Source organism: Plectropomus leopardus, chromosome 3 (assembly GCF_026936395.1).
Source record: "Plectropomus leopardus strain MGB_pleo_1.0 chromosome 3, ASM2693639v1, whole genome shotgun sequence".
NCBI lineage: Eukaryota > Metazoa > Chordata > Actinopteri > Perciformes > Serranidae > Plectropomus > Plectropomus leopardus.
Genome location: NC_142178.1, coordinates 23,804,066 through 23,823,519, shown reverse-complemented (window position 1 = coordinate 23,823,519; position 19,454 = coordinate 23,804,066). Strand labels below are relative to the sequence as shown.

General features: G+C 38.8%; 1 protein-coding gene across 13 annotated transcripts in view; it reads right to left on the bottom strand.

The window, feature by feature from the left end:
- Window positions 1-19,454, bottom strand: part of gab1 (GRB2-associated binding protein 1) — a 69,935-nt gene that overhangs the window by 26,165 nt on the left and 24,316 nt on the right. The window contains exon 1 of one of the 13 annotated variants that reach the window (XM_088075914.1): window positions 11,502-11,624. The exons of 11 other annotated variants lie outside the window; for them this stretch is intronic. The gene's annotated coding sequence lies outside the window, so the exon portion shown is untranslated. Of the gene's footprint in view, window positions 1-2,869; window positions 3,081-11,501; window positions 11,625-19,454 lie in introns of those variants that run through there. One more of the 13 variants, XM_088075912.1, reaches the window with a different exon arrangement.

Genomic DNA, 19,454 nt, shown 5'->3' with positions numbered 1-19,454 from the left:
ATCTACAGGGTGTCTTTTGTTAGTGGGCCAAGCCCCTGACTGACACAGCATGATGAGCATCAGACCTTTCCCTCCACAAACAGGATGAAGACACAAGCAGACCTGAAAAGCCCCTCCATTTTTAACTGCAGGCACACAGGCACTGAGGGATCACACATTAAATAACACGCACTGTTACATATAAAGAGAAAACATCACTCACATCCCACACTGACATACTGCACTCACACGTGCAGCACATGTTTCACGCACTAGTTCAACTGCATTATATAATCACCAACACACCCACATAGTCCAAATGGGGATTAAAGCTATTAAGCCTACATCCTTTGAGGCATGCCCACTTCAATACCAAAATTTGACCGTAAAATCTGAAGTGAATGTGCAGAAACACTGATGTGTCTGTGTTGTGTTGGCCGAACAAAGACGGTGGGTGTGGAGAGGGAACCTCTCTCTCTGGCACATGACAAAGCAATCTTGGGTCAAGTTACCCTGTGGGGAACAGAAGGACCCAGAGCTTATGTTACAGCGAGGCCAGGCCCGCCCAGGGTGAGACTGTTGACAACTGGGTACGCTGTGCAAGCTGAAGACAGAGGTAAGAGAGACCTGTTTAACAAAACAGCTTCATAGTCATTGGAGTAGAAGTTCCTTTAAAAATTCATGGGAAAATAGTAGTTAGTAGTTATCTACAGTTCAGATATTAAAACAAACAAACAAACAAAAACATGTTTAGGTGTTGTATCAAAAACTCAAACTGAACAGTGGGATGGTCGGGAGGACTGGGTTGGGTGGTAGGGTGGGGTAAAGGACGGGTTACCCTCACATTTATACTCATCTGTATAGTGCATCTGTCCTATGTTCAGAAACACATTCACTGTCATTGTAAACTGCATACAAATATGCTTTGTGCTGTTTGCAAATATGTGCAAACAGAGTGGCTAACTTTCATGCTATTTTAGGTGCATCAACTAAAAACCTATGTTTCAAAAAAGTTCAACTTATGTTCTCATGTCTCAGTACCCCTGTTCAAGTCAATATCATCAACCCCGGCAATATAGAACTCATAAACACATATATCAAACAGAAGGCTGTGATATGCAGTTTCTGTTTGAAGAACAGCACTTACAGCTGGAGATCATAATAAAATGTGTCTCTATAAAGGGGCTGCAAAAGAAAGAATATTGTATAAAAAGCACTCTCAATATAGTGCATTACAAAAATTCAATCAAGTATATAAATCCCATAAATTATCCATAAAGGAAGCCGTTATCATTGAGAGTACTCCAAAGAAAAGATAAATATAGCCGAAAACCAAGAAGATGAAAGATAAATACAGAAAATTAACTTCCCCACATATAACAAATGGTAAAAAGATGTATTGGGCCAAAATTAGTGCAGCAAAATGTATTCACCTCAAAATATTTGCAAATAATTTACACAATGGAAAAAAAGGATCAAATTGCAAAATCTTCAGGTGATAGGTTGCAACCCTGTTCAAAGAGCAGAAGAGAATCTAAATGTTTCTGCACTGCCACATTAGTGCGATTACAGCCATTGCCAGTTCTCGGATGACATGCTGTGTGGTAGCTTGAGCATCTCTCCTCCATCTGTGGTCTTTCACGCAGCTCTCCTCATGAACAATTATGCACACTTGCAGCGTTTTAAACCATTAGATTTGCACCACCTATTCAGCACCAGACGTGTATAAAAATAAACATGTATATAAGTGATAACACTACCAAACTCAACAGCAAAACCAAGTTCTTTAGTTCCCCAAAGACTGGGCCAAATCAGCTACATAAATATAGAGACACTCCAACCTGACACAAGTGGTGTGTTTCATTCACATGCATATGGACACTTATTATGTTTCTATGCACAAAAGACATCGGGAAAGTGGGAGAAATCGGCTTAAGGAGGAAGTCAGAGAACACATTTACATGCAGTGCAATAACCCAGTTACTGTAAAATCCACATTTACGTGCAGCTGGTCAGTAATTAGATTTCTCCTCTACCTCCCACCATATTTTTGAACCAATGCAGGCAGATTTAAAGTGTATTAGTGATATGTATTGCAGCCTAAAGTGCTCTCTTTCTTTTTTTGTGAGAGCATTTGGGCAGAGAGCGCTGCAGGAGCGCAGACACTTGTAGTGAGACACAGTTTTTTCTAAATTATTTTAGTAGTTCTGATTTACTTATATTGGATTCAATACTGCACCGCTACAAGACATTATATATACTTTTCATCCTCTGATTTGCTTTTACTATGAGAAATTTGTCATGCATGTACGCTCTGAAGACTTGCTGGAAGCAGGTTGCTTTGAAAGAAATCTGAATTTGTTAACCCTTTAATGCCTGGATGGACATCAGTTTTCTTGTGCTGCATTCAGATGTCTTTCACTAGCATTTGAACCTCTGAAACCTGAGCGTATTTTTTTTTTTTTTTTTTAAAAAACACTAGAAAAAGCAACCTGGCAAAAACAGTCAAAGGTGATGAGGAATTTTTTTAATTCATTATATATTTGATTTGTTTTAACACCTTTTTGGGTCATTTTCTTGTCTTACTTTTTCATTGACTTTCAGCCAATTTTCTATTGCCTGTCACCCTCTTCTCAGGTTTTCAAGCCAATTTGCTCAGGTTTCAAAGGGTTATGTGAACTTGCAAAAACATATGCAAACAGAATAATTTAACATTTGACATAATCAAATAGGAAGTCTACACATCTCTTTAATTGTGTGTAAACACACTGGCTATCAACATGGCAGAACCCAAAACACAGCAGAGTACTTTGAACCCAGAGCCACAAACACACACTGGAACAGTCTGACCACATGACCTCTGCCAAATACTGCGTCCAGCATTACATACCTCCTGTCAAGCCTCATGAGGAACATGATGAGACATCTAGTCCAGCTCTTTCTTTTGTATGTTCCATTGCGTTAAATTAATGGCTAAATCCAAATTGGTCCGAGCCAGACTGCAGTACTTATACATCCATTCTTCCTAAATACACCAACTGATTCTGAACCAGCTCACTCAACAGCCACAGAGCCCACTTCAGCATGCAGGAGTCCAGTGCTCACTGGCCCCAGGGTTGGGAATGGGACGGCATGGGACGATACTGGACTGGGATGGTGGGGGCTCCCTGAGCGTGGCAGCTGTCCCCGCCAACCCCTCTGTCCCCCTTCCCCCTTTCTCTGAGCGTCCTGGTGTCTTCTGATAGGGTGAGACACAGGAAGACACCCTCTATTCGCCCACCCAGGTCCTACAGCCTATGGGGGCCAGACAGAGAGGGCATTGAGGGTCTGACTAAGAGGATGACAAGGGAAGGAATGGTGGGAGGGTGGAGGGGAGATGCCAACTGAGTGGAGTCACGCTGCCGTCAGAGGCCTTCTGGCCCAACATCACTGAAGCATGACAACGGCAAAGGTGGGGGAGAGAAGTAGGTGAAATGCATAAAGGGCAGAAGGAAATGCACACACAAAAAAAGAGTGTAAAGTGGGTTCAGAGAGAAAATAACAGAGAGAGAAGATAAGCTGCATCATACACAAGAGGGGGCACGGTATTATGAACCACAGAAAAATCTAATGCAATTCACTCCAAAAGCCTTTGAGGACAGTGGTTTAGTTAAACATGTTATCGCTCTAAAGATCCTGGTACTTTGGTCCCAAATTCTACTTATGCTTACTTAAAAGAGGTCTGTAGCCCACTAATAAAGAACCACTGCTACTGTGCAGTCTGAGGATATCTCACTTTGTAAAGTTCAGTTTCTGTCTGATGGTTGTACAAAAAGTAGAAAAAAGTACACACTTCCAGACAACAAAAAGGCGAGTTGCTGGACGAGAGAAAATACAAGAGAGGAAAAAACAAAGCCTGCACACTTGATTATACTCCCATGAATATTTAATACAATTACCACCAAGGTCACATTTTGAGCTACATGGTCTTCATCAAACAAGTTAACAATGCAGACACACACCTTCAAATCAGGGTTCCTGCAGCTTAAGGCAGGGTAGATATAAGACGTTTTTAATGCCACTCAGAATTGGGTTTAAGGCCTATTTTCTGATAGCCAAACTTGAAGGGGGCTTTTTTGTTTTGTCCAAATGTTTATTGTTACATAAAATATGGTTTTTGAAAAAAAAAAGTTATATTATCTACATCAAACCTTTTAGAGAGGAACACAGGGAGGACAACGTACATATTATATCATAATCAAAGTATCTATTTGGTTTACCAGAGGTGGTATATTTGGCATTTCTGTCTGGTTTTCTGGGCAATTTTGTGTTTCTCAATCTGCATGTGAGATTCCACTATTTGGATTCCTATCATGTCAATTTTAAGAAAAGGAATGAATTTAGTTATTTCACAAAAAAATGGATGTTATCAATTATTTTGAGATTTTACAATGCAATGTGAGCAAAAAGCATAAAATCTTAATTCCCATTCCTGAGCATTTTAAGACTTTTGAAAGATTAATTTAAGTAAATTTAATACCATAAAATGCCTTATTTATATATGTAACTCCTTTTTAAGGATCCATGGGAACCTTGCTTCAAATACGTACTACTCCAGATCACCTGACAGGTCACATGGTACTTGCTCCAATTCATAAATACACAAAGACAACCTAACAACAAAATGTGGATTACACCTGTGAAAAGAAAAGAAAAAAAAGAAAAAAGAAAAAAAAATTAAATTGCAAAAATGTGTATATAGACATATGCAGATGTATATAAATATATGCATATATACACATAGCCCCAGTGTAGGAAATCACTAGAGAAATTATGTGAATAGCACGAGCTTCAGATAAAAACCTAGTGTACAGCACCTAGAGTCAATCAGAACAACCTGCATATTGTGTGAAAAAAACATAGGCTTATCAAATAAAATGACATTTAAAGTCAATCGGAACAAACTGAATATCGTGAAAAAACATCAAAAAACATCCCTTTGTCACATTAAACGGATGCATGCACATGGGAGCATAATCTAGTGTGCAGGCTTTGTTTTTTCTTTTTTGCTGAAGGTTGGCCATAATGACACCTTAGGTCATTCAAGCTCTCACAATAGAAAAAGAAAATATAATTTTTTCATAATGACCCAGAAGGCCCTGACAATGTCAAGAGGATAGGGTATTTAAACAGTGATGCTAAACAGTCTCAGAAAAAGGAGTACTCCTGGCACTGCAAATCAGCTGTCCCAATACATATTTAAATACAGTAGGAGTACAGGAAATAAGCACCATCAAAATGTCTCTTAAAGAAATACTTGACAGGGTTTCACACACATTAGTTAATTTATGTCAGCCTGCCACTATTCACACATCTGCAGCCTCTAAAATACTTCCAGAGCTCTCAGTTAAACTGAGGATTTTTTGTTTGTCTCTTATTCTTGTTGCTTTCAGTCAGTGTATATTCTGTTAAAGTACTCCATTACTCTGAGTCTGCCTTTTACATAGGCGTCGCTCATTCTCTCTTTAAATATTAAACCTGGATTTCAGCTCATGTCATTTTTGTACTCCACAGAAGGAGGACAACCCTATTGATGATATTCTGACTGATATTCAGGGTTAGGGAATGGGAATGTCAAGGATTGCGATTGGATTTCATGCGTTGTTCCTCGTCAAATAGGCTTTGTAAAGTTTGATACCTGTCGTGAACATAAAGTGTATAAACTTATTAAAATTCACTAAAAACATTCCTGATTAAAAACTAAATAAATTTACTGACACATATTGATTTTATATTTTTGGAGCTGAACTGATCAATCGGAGTACTACACCATTTGGTTATTCAGCCACCATACTCTCAGGGTGCAGAGCACTCTCTGTACACAGATGGAGCAGGACAATACTAGGCACAGTAAAACATAACGGTTCATTGCACTGGGTCTAAAAGTTTACTTTAATTCTCCTCTGCAGCAGCTGCTCCTCTTATCCATTGAGCTCATCAGCTCTGACCAGATTGACAGATCCAATTTTCCATCCCTCAAGAATTAAAACTCCTCAAACTACTACTGAGGATAAAAATGAACTTTGATAAGAATGATAAGACTGATAAGAAGCTGATATCACTCATATCTCTACAACCAGCAGCCGGCCAGAAAGTGGTCTTGCAAATGACCCCATGAGAAAATATTTAATTGTTGTGGTATTGATCTCTTGTCTTACTCTCTGCAAGAAACAGAGGAATATGTGAGTGATAATAAGTGTTGAACTATTCATTTTAAACACTGACTGGCATCAACAGAGACATTATCCCTAGAGTGTCTGTCTATTCCTAGAGAAATCTCATCCATCATCATCATAGCTTTTCCTTGTGTAACATTTCAGTATCTATTTGCTGTTGTCAGTTAAAATTGAATGAAATGAGCCTCAGCATTCCTATATCAGACTTTGGAAAAGTCCTACTTGATACCATGCCATGCCAAAATCCATCCTATAGAAGCAAAGAAATGAACAAGACAATATGGCACCACTGCATGATGATTAAAGACCGGGCAAGAGATCTAAAGGCAGTGGGGCATGAACAAAAAGACAGAGGAAATGAGCTCTGTGTTTTAGCCTGCAGCTGCTAAAAGTAAGAGTGTGGCCAAATCAGTTTCCTATTACAAGAGTTTGATCTAATCTATTGGGCTAAATTTGTGAAACTAGTTGTGGACCATCCTGCCAACAACACTCAAGCTCCACCAACTCCGGTTTTACTGCACTTAAAAGGCTAATTGTGCTTCATGGTTTAGATAGATTAATGCAGCCTAAAAAGCCTTTGAGTGCACTAATTGCTAATGCGAATGTACTGTCATCATCACAGGCTGTTAAACTACATACTTAAACTCATCCTGCATATCCCTAATGGTACTGAGACAGGCTTGTGGGATACTAAAATTTGCAGCAGTTGGGATATCACACAAGGTTGTCTCGTCAAGACATGGACAAGTGTGCTGTTTCTTTAACACTGCTGCTGGACAATATGTGAAAAGTGACACCAGAGTCATTTGTTTTCAAACTTCACGCAGTGTTAACGCAGGCACAACATATGCCCACTTTGTAAATTGCAATGGACCAAAGACAACTGTAGGGCACTTAAAGGACACTAAACAGATTGCTAACACTTTATCTTCAGCATAAGACGCTCATACTTACTCTCACCATGACACAGCAGTGGTTTAATATTTCAAATTTACTGCAAAAGCAAGTTTACACTCAACCAACCTGTGACTTCACAGATGGACATTTCTCAAGTGGACACAATCAAGACAACTGCACAGACAACATGCAAATGTACTTCCGATATACTTTGATGTTTTTGGCAACGAGAGGTTGTAAACACTCCACCCATGAAACGCAAGTAAGCGGCAGCTTGTAGAGTCTCATGCACTTTTAGTCCTTGGAAGCAAACGGACAACCAGATAAACATGGCAAAGTGACGTGCACAGCAAATACATCACAAGCACATCATAAATCCTAATTAACAGGCTCTTAGTGTTCCATGCTTCTTTTGAAAGGCCAGTGATCTAAGTCTCAGGATGCAGTTAAGATACTTGGTCCATGCACCAATACAAAATGAAAACAGCATAACTTTAACTCCTATTTATGATGATACAAAGCTAAAACTTTGACCTTCTATTGTAGGAGCATCTGTACGTGTCCGTCCTGTTGTGCCGCCAGAATTGCATTAGTTAGTCACATTTAGGGGGTCACAGTTAAAGAAAGAAGACCAGAAACACGAGCAAAAAAATACTCATCTGCGTAAATACCCAGCCTCTTTTAAACACAATCATAACTGAAGAAGTGGCACGTCAGAGGAGCACTCTTTGATAGCATGATTTGTTTTTGATGTGAGAATTGGATATGTATTAAAAATTACTGTTGTTGCCTCCAGTCATGAAAATATTAGGTATGATTATTATGCATTCCCTAGTGGAATCAGCAGCACAATGCACTCAAAATCATACACAAAATTACAAAAAGAGCCCCTGGCACATTTTTTCTCTTTTTTCTATTGTTCATCCAATACGTGTTAGCATTAGCTTAGCTCACAGACTCTTGGTGCACAGTTAGCACTTAGCAGCATGCTAAGATGTCCGGGCCATCTGTCCTATCTGAGTGGGCTGTGGGTAAATGACCTGCACCCCAGCTGCACTGACTCATCCTGACTGGGACAGCTTCTCTGTTTGTTCCTCAGAAAAACACAGCGAAAGGGAAAGAGCGAGGGAGACTGGGCGCAGGGTGCAGACGAGGGAGAGAAGGTCAGGATTTTGGTGATAACAAAACAAATTAGTATTGTTTAATCTGCCAGAAATCACCACCAGGCTACATTTTATGACCACACTGAAAACAGACCACCTTTAACAGTCAGTTGATATGGAAAAAAAATTGCTTCACTCACACTGTCTCTCTCTCCCTCTCTCTCTCTCTCTCTCTCTCTCTCTCTCTCTCAAGCAGGAAATTAAACATACGACCCTTACCAGTGTGTCAGTATTTATCTGTGTATTCTTCAGGGCATTCTCATTAGAAGGAATAAGGATGCTTAAAGCAAGGTGAGAAAAATGTAAATGAAGCATCAGGTGCTGTGATCTTCCTCAGCGTTCCAGCAGAATAATATACATGAAATTCACTACTTACTGCTATATCAGAGGACGTACTAATCTTATTTGATTTACAGCAATCGTGTCAGTCCACAGCATTTAAATGGCTTCAGCTATAAACATTTAAGCAAGTGTACCTGAACAAATGGTTCTTCAAGAGTCAATATGCATAAAATACTTAGAAATGTTTCATCATAAGGGATGAGTCAATGAAAGGTTACACTATCAAACTATCAAAGCCTGGTAACAAATTCAACTCACATTTCTCTGTGTTGGTTGGTAGTCATACGTCATGTTTGGACATAAAGAGGGGTTAAGGGGGACAAAAGATAAGGAATGAATTTCCGAGAGTGCATGTGACATTTTCAAAATTTGAGCAAATACCTGAATATTAAGTAACTGCATTTGCTGACGCAGAAAAGCAACAAAAATACTAAATATTTCCATGACTCTGCAATCTGACACAAATGCAGTAAACAAATACGCAATCTTGTAGACCGCAGTGCTTCCCCAAGCCTCACTATCGGGACTTAAGGACTAATGCTGAACAAAGGCTGTTCTAAGAGAGGAGTGTCAAGAGCGTCAGAGGTTTTGGTGCTCACGGCCTTGGTGACGAGGTCTGCAGAAGGAGAGGGAGAGGAGGGACAAAAGCTCCTCTATGCTTAGTGCCGCAACTTGTATAAATCAGTCTTTGTTAGCCAGACATGACTGGGATTCTTGCTAAACAGCTATTTTTACATCCTTGAGCACCAGAGAGGGCAGTTAACGTACAAGTAAGAGGGCATGGCCTTTGGCTAAGTGAGGCAGTTTGGCCGACGTCATCAGCCCCTCCGCCTGCTGGAGGGAGAAGGGACTTCCGTGAAAGATGTGCATGCCTGAGGTCCAGCATCCTGGACAGTGGTTAATAGTCAGCCAACTCTACCACCAGCTTCTGACCTCAAAGTAAACAGTCTTGATAGCTGAACCCAGTGCATTGCTTGACCTGACATAAAAATCCATAGCAAGTGGGGTAGTGAAATATTGTATTCAAAAAAGGGATGTCCCAATCAAGTTTTTTTGCCCTCGATCCCGATCCAAATCATCTGATATTCAGTATCTGACAGTATCGATTCCCGATCCGGTACTTGCATTCAACCTGGATAATACAGCTGCACATACTTCAAATACTTTAAAGTTACTGAAATCAATCCAGTGTATTCGCATAATAGTTTAATAGCTCTGCAATACAATACAAGAAAACAATGTCTGCATCCAAACAGTTCCATAGAGGTTTTTTTTTAAATTTTGTTTTTACTAAATAACAAAGTAAACAAACTAAAAGCATTTTATACGGCTCTTATCACAATTCCACTTAGTGCAGCTTTTGTTTCTTTTATAAAATAACCAAGTAAACAAAATGAAATGTCTTTAGAAATGGCTCTCAAATCCACTTAGTGCAGCTTTTGTTTTTTCAGCAAAACAAAAAGTAAACAAAATAAAATGTGTCTTTACAAATAGCTCTCAGATCCACATAGTGTAGCATTTGTAGAGGACACTGTAAATGAGTATTATAATCACAATTACACTTTAAAGTGGTGTTATAGCCGAACTTTAACACTCCCAGTCACAACAAATAAAAACAAAGAAACAGAGGTAAACAAAGGATCGGGCGGGGTGCATGCTCAAAATAACCAATCCTGATCAATGTGTTGATCAGGCCCAATACCTATCCTTCCGATCAGGACATCCCTAATTCAAAACAAAGAAAGTAGAAGGTAGATTTATTAGTCATTTTTTAAACAGTTTAAAAAATGACTAATAAATCTACCTTCTACATTAAAGACCTATCACCACCTTCACAAACATGCTGATCCTTCCATATTCACATAAACCAAAAACTAATTCTAGCTGTTTTTATGTTGATCCAAGACTGGACTCTAAAGTAAGTGCACACACTGGTACTTCACTAGAAGAAAAATAACCATAATCAGCATTCACCATTAGTGTTTCTTTTTTTTGTTTTTTTTTTGCCAGGGCAAGCAAGCAACTGAGATATTGCTCAGAGATTCCTCAAAGTCAGTTTCTATCGGCCTCTATACAAATTATTTTATTCATTATCAAATACAAAAAAAGAAAAACAGTCAGTTGTTATGTTTATTTACATAAATATTTCAGAACCAGGAAACCGGTACAAAGGCACAAAATAACCAACAGCTCCAACAGTTGTAGCGTGAAGTGTCAGCTAAGACAGGCTATAGATTTCACTGGGGACTTTAATTGCCCTATACTAAAAGTATGCAGGATTGTCGGACTGCACTGTTTATGGAAAAGCCAAAGTGAAAGAAAAAGCCAACCCTGACCTCACCTGAGCACTCGGGGGATACACTATACATACATACATACACACACACACACACACACACACACACACACATACATATACATATACATATACATATATATATATATATATATATATATATATATATATATATATATATATATATATTTCAGTCCATTTCAGGCAATGTTTTCCTTTTTTTCTTTTTTTCTTTAAAAGGGAAGAGAGTGTGTAACTGGATCCACAATCAAATGGGAATTTATATTACTGGCTCTAAGCAAGTTTTGGTGAACTAATTATCACTTTGTCCTGATACCACAGCACTGTTGCTATGGTATTATTCCTCCTGTATGTAGGAAAAACATTGGATAGAAAGCCACAATCACACCTGGGATTCGCACGTGAAAGTTTCCCAGCATTCCTGCATGCTAACCCTTCTAGCCTTAACACTAACAGCCATCGCTACCAAGACTGAGACAGCACACCACACAGCTCAACAAAATGACTAATCAATATATCCACAAATGTTAACAGATTATGCACGACAGGATTTTTCTTTAAAGCTTGAGCAAAAAACAGTGAGCCTACCTTAGCTGTATATCCATATGAGCTATTTTCATTCTGTGTCCTGTAGTATTTCTCTTACTGTAAGTGAGTAAGCAAGTGCTGCATGTTGTTTGTGTTGGTGTTTGCGCCTTTTGGGTTTATCATGTGCTGCAGTGTGTGTGAGGGTCTGTAGTTTGTGACCCCTCCCTCCCCTGACTTCCTGTTCTATGTAATCAGGTTGGCCCAGACCCTTCTAACTGCCACTGCTAAATCAGAGGGGGTGGGACTGGGGGAGGCTAGAGGCTGCGCCTCAAGTTTACAAAAAATATAATAGAATAACTGCTTTCACCCTAACATGTTATTCAATTTGGTTGCATCTGGCTCTTATTTTTTATTATTTTGACCACAATTAAATCTAATTATTATTAAACTGCAAAACCACAGTTTAATGATGAATTGACAAAGCCTGACACAGCTTTTAGACTGAAGGGCACGGAGCAACATGGGCGAACACAAAGGTTTTTAACAATTCCACTTTAACAAAATTACACACTATAGCCATTTTCACGCTGCCTGTTCAGTTACGTCACCTCCCTGTCTGTCTCGAAGGTACAGTCACAGACTGTGGGGACAGAGTGGTCTCGCCTATAGTCCATGGGAGGTAGTTACAGTGCCAAACCAGTGTCTGTTTTAAACAGGACATGTGCCAGGACGGGACCACGGGCAGGACGGATGTGACATTTTGATGGCGTGTTATATGTGTGACCAAGACTGGGAGATTTCAAACATGGCTGTTGGCTGTTAGCTGTTAGCAGTTAACGTCTTACTCAAAGAAGACGAAAAGCGACCGAAAATTGGGAAAACAATGAGATTCTTGAGCTCCTTACCCTACAAACAGATGATGAGATCAGCCACCATACAACAGAGACGGCAAATGATTGTTATTGCCTTGTTATGCAATTGTTATTGTTTGTAAAGCACTCAGGATGCACAATATTGGGTTGGTTAGGGTATTTTTTGCTAATATGCTGATATAATTTGGTTGATATATTCACTTTTTTTTGAAAATTATTTAACTTTCTACCCAGAATCTTCTGATTGAATATACACTCATCACTCTTTTACTTCTGTGATGCCAGGATGCTGTCTAAAATCACAAATTGAAGTGGCATGATGCCGACGTTGTTTGGTTCTGTGTAAAAATGCGAAAGCAGTACAAAGAAAGGACTCTGTAGCAGCCCTTTAGTGCGATCTCTGTTTAAAAAGGCCCACTGAAACACTTAGAAGAGAACATGAAGCTCAAGCGTGTACAGCATATGAAAGCCTTTATCCTTAGACCTCGGATTATTGTAGCATGGTAAACATCGACAGAAATCTGGACTGTCCAACTGCTTTTCTCTCCCTAAATGACACTGATTTGGAGTACTCCTTCACTGCAATAACTGACATCCTGTTTCAAGAGGAAACACATCACATTAAGGAAGTAAAGACAGTGTTTCATGGGGGTTTTAAAACCGTTCTCATCTCACCACTACACACTACACACAACTACATGTCCTCACGGTTCCAGCAATACAGCCACACTTGAGAGCTGTGATATACTCCTTTCTTCATTTCCATTGCTAATCGAAGGTCTGCACAGAGCTCATAATTACAGACAAATCACTCTCTGTGTTTCTCATTTTAGTGTTGCATCTAAAGACTCCATCCTCTTCCCTGGATGTGAGCCTTCCTCTGCTTCCTGTAGAGACTTTATGATTCTGTTTCCCATCTGCACTCTCAATAAAAAAAGGTCAGAGAAGCCACAGCATGGACAGCTTCCTCTACATGCCTGCTTCACAAAGGCTTTCCTTTGGCAGCCCACTGACCCCAGACACTTGTGCTAATGCTGCAAAGATAGCTAGTTGGGGACTGGAGGTCCTTTAAGTCGGGAGATAAGAAGGGCTTACAGAGTGCATATAAATGTAAAAAAGCTCTTACCCAGATTTCCATCCAATATCAAGACACTGATTTGCAAGCCAGTCTTCTCCTTTGTATTCTACCTTTTGGTTTGTTGGTGGCTAACATTTCAGGACAATGATGTGCTTTTCATCATCCTGCTCTGTAATTAAGTGCACACTCCTCAGCACAAAGACAAGTGACGTTGCTGGGCAGCCCTAAGGAAAATAAGTCATGCATGAGAGCTTTGCAGACGCACCTTTCTGCATAAACAGAAGTACTTTTAACTACCTTTTAACCCTGACGACGGCAGTCTTAAACGGATAGTACCTTTTTTTTTTTTTTTTTTTTTTTTAAATTGGGCTGTATGAGGTATTACTCCATAGACAGTATATTACATATAGTGGATGGTGGACAGCATGCCTCCAGTTTGGAGAAGCAGGCCGGGGTTCAGCACAGAAGCTAAGCAATGTACTGCTGTGGATGGGGGTCAGCAAAGACAAATATTTTAGCCACCTAAAAAAAGTCCCACCAAAAACAAATCAATGTCAATTTAAGTTATACTGAGGGTGTTTTCACTCCTTTACCTTTCTGTCAGACAGTGATTTCCAGCAGAAAAGCTGTTATATTGCACTCCTCAATGCCAGACTCCATTGAGAAAAACAGTGATTTGAAATTGCTGAACACTGGAGCTGCAGGTCTACTGCTTCAATCAGGTATTTTGTTAGTGTTATTATTTGTCTTTAGCATTCAAGAGGATTGGGAGGACTTTTGATTCACCAAAGTCATACAATGACTCAAACTGATGAAAGCAGCAGTAGATCAGCAGCTCCCATGTCAGGTGTGCTGAAATTACTGTTTTTGTAAATGGAGCCTGGTGGCTATGATCAGAGCATGGCTATACGTTATGTTGCTGACCCTCTTCCACAGCAGTACTTTGCTTAGCTTCTGTGACAAACTCCAGCTTGCTTCTCATGCTAAATGACATCTACTGTGTGTAAAAGGAATCAGCAGAATTTTCTATTTAAATTTTCACTCGACTTCACTCAAAGTAGCTGGGATTGTTACATTCCTAGTCTCAGTTTTTTTTAAAGATTTGAACGATTTAAACATTTTGTCTTGGAGTTTGTTATATTCCAAATGCTAAATATTGACAGAAAGATTTTCATTTTTATTGTAAATGCATATTGGTCAGTTATCGGTCTCTACTAAAAATCTGTATCGGTATCGGCCCTGAAAAAACAATATCAGTCGACCCATGGTGTGTAATACACTGACCGTGAATAAGTACCCAATACAACCTCACTTCATAAAAATGTAACTATCTCATTAAACTCTCAAAAACAGAGGTGTAGCCAGACAATTATTTTGTAAAACTAATGAGGCAAATCAATCATGGTGAATGAAATTGAATTTAAATTTCATTCTCCAGTAATGCTTTACCACACCCGGAGCAACAGACAACTATTATACAAGTAGTCTTAATGGTTATAATGAACGCAAGAGAACTACTGACAAATACTGATTGCTTAAATAAACCATTTAGGAGGAAATATAAAGTCTATTTTCCTTGCTCCATAATAGGATTTAGACCAAAGGCAGCAGAGGAAATAAACAAAGAGAAATAGAGTGAGAACAAGCTAAAGATAGGACCACCCAGGCAAATGGACTAAAGCAACATCAACACTAGCTTAGGTGTGACTGTGTGTGTCCTATTGAACCCTCATATGTCCATCTCAGAAACACCCACGACAAAAAATTGTAACTCCCAACTGGTTCCGGACTTATCAATTATCATCCGTGTCCACCGCACAGCACTGCTCCCATGTGAGAGTCAACCTCTTCATTTCTCTCCTCTCCAAGAGAAAACAAGAACAAATCTTTGTTAAACTGAAACATCACATCCTTGCTTTGTGTGCAAGCGCCCCATCTTCCCACACAGGTCAGAGACACAACAGTGAGAATCTAAAGTCTCAATTCTTCCACAAGAACCAAAGCTCAAGATCCAGAATTCCTCAGAAACTAGACATCCATTTTTAATGGACTGCATATGGCTAACCTTGCATTAATACATCAAGTCTTATTTATGTTCTAGTTTGTGTTTTGCATACAGAATAGATTATCACAAGTAGACTAAATGATGATTAACAACAAATACATATGTAACTTAAAATTTAAAAAGAACTGGAAGAAATAATATTTTCTAATGGTGCTTTCTCATTCTGTGGCTGCACATTGTGCCCTTGTACAAATGGGAAATTTCAGTCCTGAAAAATGTAAATTAAATCGGATTCCAGTCTAATGCATGTATTTCGTAGTGTTTCACAAGATAGGAATTTCTATCTTTAGTACAACTTGACAAACATTGATATTCAATACCAATTTTTGATACCACAGGGAAAACCTGACACTGAGAGTACAATGTTACTTCATTAAAAGGTAAGTATAACAACATGACAGCAACAACTTTCATTTTCGTGGTTAGTAAAAGAGAACAGCAGAATGACTGCAGTAAACATTAACAAGAAGTTAACTAACAAGTACTTATAGTCACATGCTGCAATGGATTGTGAGAATTTCCAAGACATATGGACGTATGAAAGAATGGTAAATCACTTATTATAAAACTGGACGGAGAGTTAATAGGGTTTGGTACAGACAATAGTACAGCAAAGTCAGCCAGCATCATGCTCTTTACAGGCTACAATTCCAAACAAGAAAACATTTGTTTTCTGCAGCTGGGAATATGCTATAGAAGTAACATTTGTGCATTCTGACTTTCCTAGAAATAAACTGGAAAACTGACATCTGCTGTGTAATGTAAAGACAGTGTGCATGTTATTTTGTGTGGATAAAAATAGCCCAGTACAGTTAGCATTATCTGATACAACCAGTTCAAAGTCAGAAAGTGAATGCAACTTTTTTTAGGCAGCTGAGTCTACACAAAGAGCTCCTCCTGAGAGGGTAGGACACATCAGCATGCTCGCATCCTATATGCATGCTCATCAACAGTGTATTGATCCATAAGGAGTTCTATGATCAAAACAAGCCACTTTTCTCCCTTCATCATCTGCACAATCCCTTGCTATCTCTACCCTCAATTTACCATCCCACAGTCGCTCCTCTTTCATCTGCAGCTGTGAAATTCTCACCCAGCCAGGCGCCATCTGACCCCAGCCCTAACAATCTACGGTAACTGTCCAAAGAACACAGACCTTGGTAGTCATACTGCTATCTTTGCAAACAGCGCTCACAAAGACCGACATTCTCATCAAAGACCGTCTGAAACTTAAACAGGTGTTCTTAATTTATGGGCTTTCACAGGTGACCTAATAAAACATCGATGTGATTTTTTAAAACTTTTTCACATCAAAAACTAAATATCCTTGCAGAGATGAAAAGCCACATCCAACCTGTCATTACGTCTACTACACAGAGGCACATTCTGGAATTATTTAACCTGGTTTAAATGGTTACAAAAATTCAGCTGTTTCTACAAAACTCTGACAGAAAACAGAGATGCTTACCAAAGTTTTCAGTAGATATGATATTCTCTGAGGCTTTGTTGCATAGTATTCTCATCAACCAGTTCTATGGTCCTTTATACCTATGTCTTACAGCCCAGGACAACGGTGCTGCTGTTACACCAATGTCTTGGATAAGCAAATGTGTAATTGTTGTTGTAGCTGTACTAACTCCTTCTGGTAGGGCGGAGACAGGAACTCTCAGTCAAGTAATCATTCCATATCATTCATAGAGTATCCACTGACAGAGGGAGGGAAGGACCAAGCGAGCGAGTGAGTCAGAGGGAGAAGGTGGGGAAGATTACAAAGTGTATATTGTGTGTTTGGTTGTGTGCAGGTGCATAACATATGTATGCATTACATGTTTAAGATTTATGAATATGCAATAGGGGTGTGCCATGTCATATCATTAAAAATAATAACAGTATCATTTTTAAAGGGTTTGAAAAATTCATATTGTGATATTGGCAATATTTCAGAAGAGGAGAAATGACAGAGCATGCAGGTCTAGGTGGGCCTTAACTACTCAATCTTTACGGACTTCAAGGAGAACAAAATTGCCTTTTGATTTATTTTATATATACACAAACTAGTTACAGATTCAAGGGTACTTTTCTTCAATGACAGATATTTTTGTTTTGTTTTTACTTAATATTTGAGGCAAAACTGTTAAGTTTATGGCGATATATAAAACTATTAGAAAAGGATAGATATACACACATTGTATAGGTGCAAGGCTTTCAAAAAACGTGCATTAAAAAGGTAACGCCTGCACACTTACTCCATGCCACACAAGTTTATTAAAGATTTTTTGAGCATGTTCTCCAAGAAGAGGAGGAGATTTAAGAGAGTTTTCTCCCTTAACCCTGATTTAAAACAATTCTGAATGTAGGTGATGTTGACTTATCACCTTGATGGATTTTAATATTAAAGTTTTTGATAAAAAGATGTATTGTGATGAAAAAAAAAAGTGATATAATGTTTTTATTGACTGAGATAGGCTTGATGATCTGTAATATGGCCTTGACATCACTTTTATGTCTATGTATTCCTTCAGTTTTTTCTGTGTAATCTATTTAATTGTTGATTGTCAATTGTTTAACTACCGTGAATGGTTCAGATGGTTAACCACACCTGCAACCACAGAGCTCGTCAGCTTATTGGTGTGCATTACGTATAAATATAGGTGTGGTTTCAGCCCTTCAAACATTTGACCTGACAAAGATCCAAGCAGGATCAAAACAGTGTTTTTAGTAAACTTGTGTGGCATAAAGTTAGTGTGCAGGCGTTACCTTTTTTCCTTCCGATATATAAAACTATAACATTTTTTTTTGTTGCAACTGCATATTCTAGAACTCAACAAAATATTATTCAGTATTTTGTCATATCATCAGGAATATATTTTGTCTTATGTCTTTAGCTCTTTATTGCAAAAAATACTCTGAAATATTGTGATAATATTTTAGAGCCATATCACCCACCCCTAATATGCATTAGGTGTATATGTGGAATGTGTACGTGTGTGTGTGTGTGTGTGTGTGTGCGCGCGCGTGTGTGTGCATGTGTGTGCATGTATATGTGTATATATGGATGTGTGTGTATGCTTGTATCTATGTATCTAAGTGTTTGTGTGTATGTGTAATGTAACTGTATGTATGTACATAGTAAGTCAGAGATGAAGTTCATGAATTAATTGAAAGGCTAGGAAATAATAATTATAGAATTCCTCCAACTCCTTTTTGAACATTAACATCGAATTTTCTTGGAGTTCACTGGAATCTATTAGTCAAATTTATGAACAGGTTATCACACATTTCTGTTATTGCCATTTTATTTAAATTTTATCTTTTTTTCTGCAGATGAGAGCACAAGGAAGTCTGATAGGTAGCTCTGTGCTGTGTCTAACTACAGCGAGTCTTGTTTATTTTCTTAAAAAAAAAAAAACCCAAAACAACATTTTTTTCCATTTAAATTTTCTACTAACAATGTTTGACATCTGCCACCTTCAATAGCAATAGCCCAGCTACCCCCTTGCCTCACTACACAGCTCTCAGACTCCAGATTCAGACTTAATGCTCACACTCACCAGAGTAAAGCATTAACTCACAGGGAGCAGGTTTAAACATTAACACAACTTCACATCATGTATGACTGAGGGAGCACAGAAGCTTCAGTTGTTACGTATAATGTAGGAAACTGTTCAGCACTCGCAGCCTTTTCATCAAAACTAAGCCAACTGCCTCGGACTGTGTTTTCCAGGAAACAGGGGGCTTTATGAAACACAGAAAAGGAGAGAAAAAACACACACAAGGCAAAATAACATCCCTTAGTGGAAGTTTCCACTTTGTTAGCGCTTTTTATCTTCCTGGTCATCTGTTCCCAACACACACTCTGAGCAAAAAGATTTCCTGTTTTGCCTCCTTTTGTCACTGCGGTTATGTTTGGAGGTCGGTCGGGAGCTAACTTTAGAACCTCTTCAATATCAACATTTACCGAATCCTGCAACAGTTAATGTCTTTTCAGGTGTCCAGAA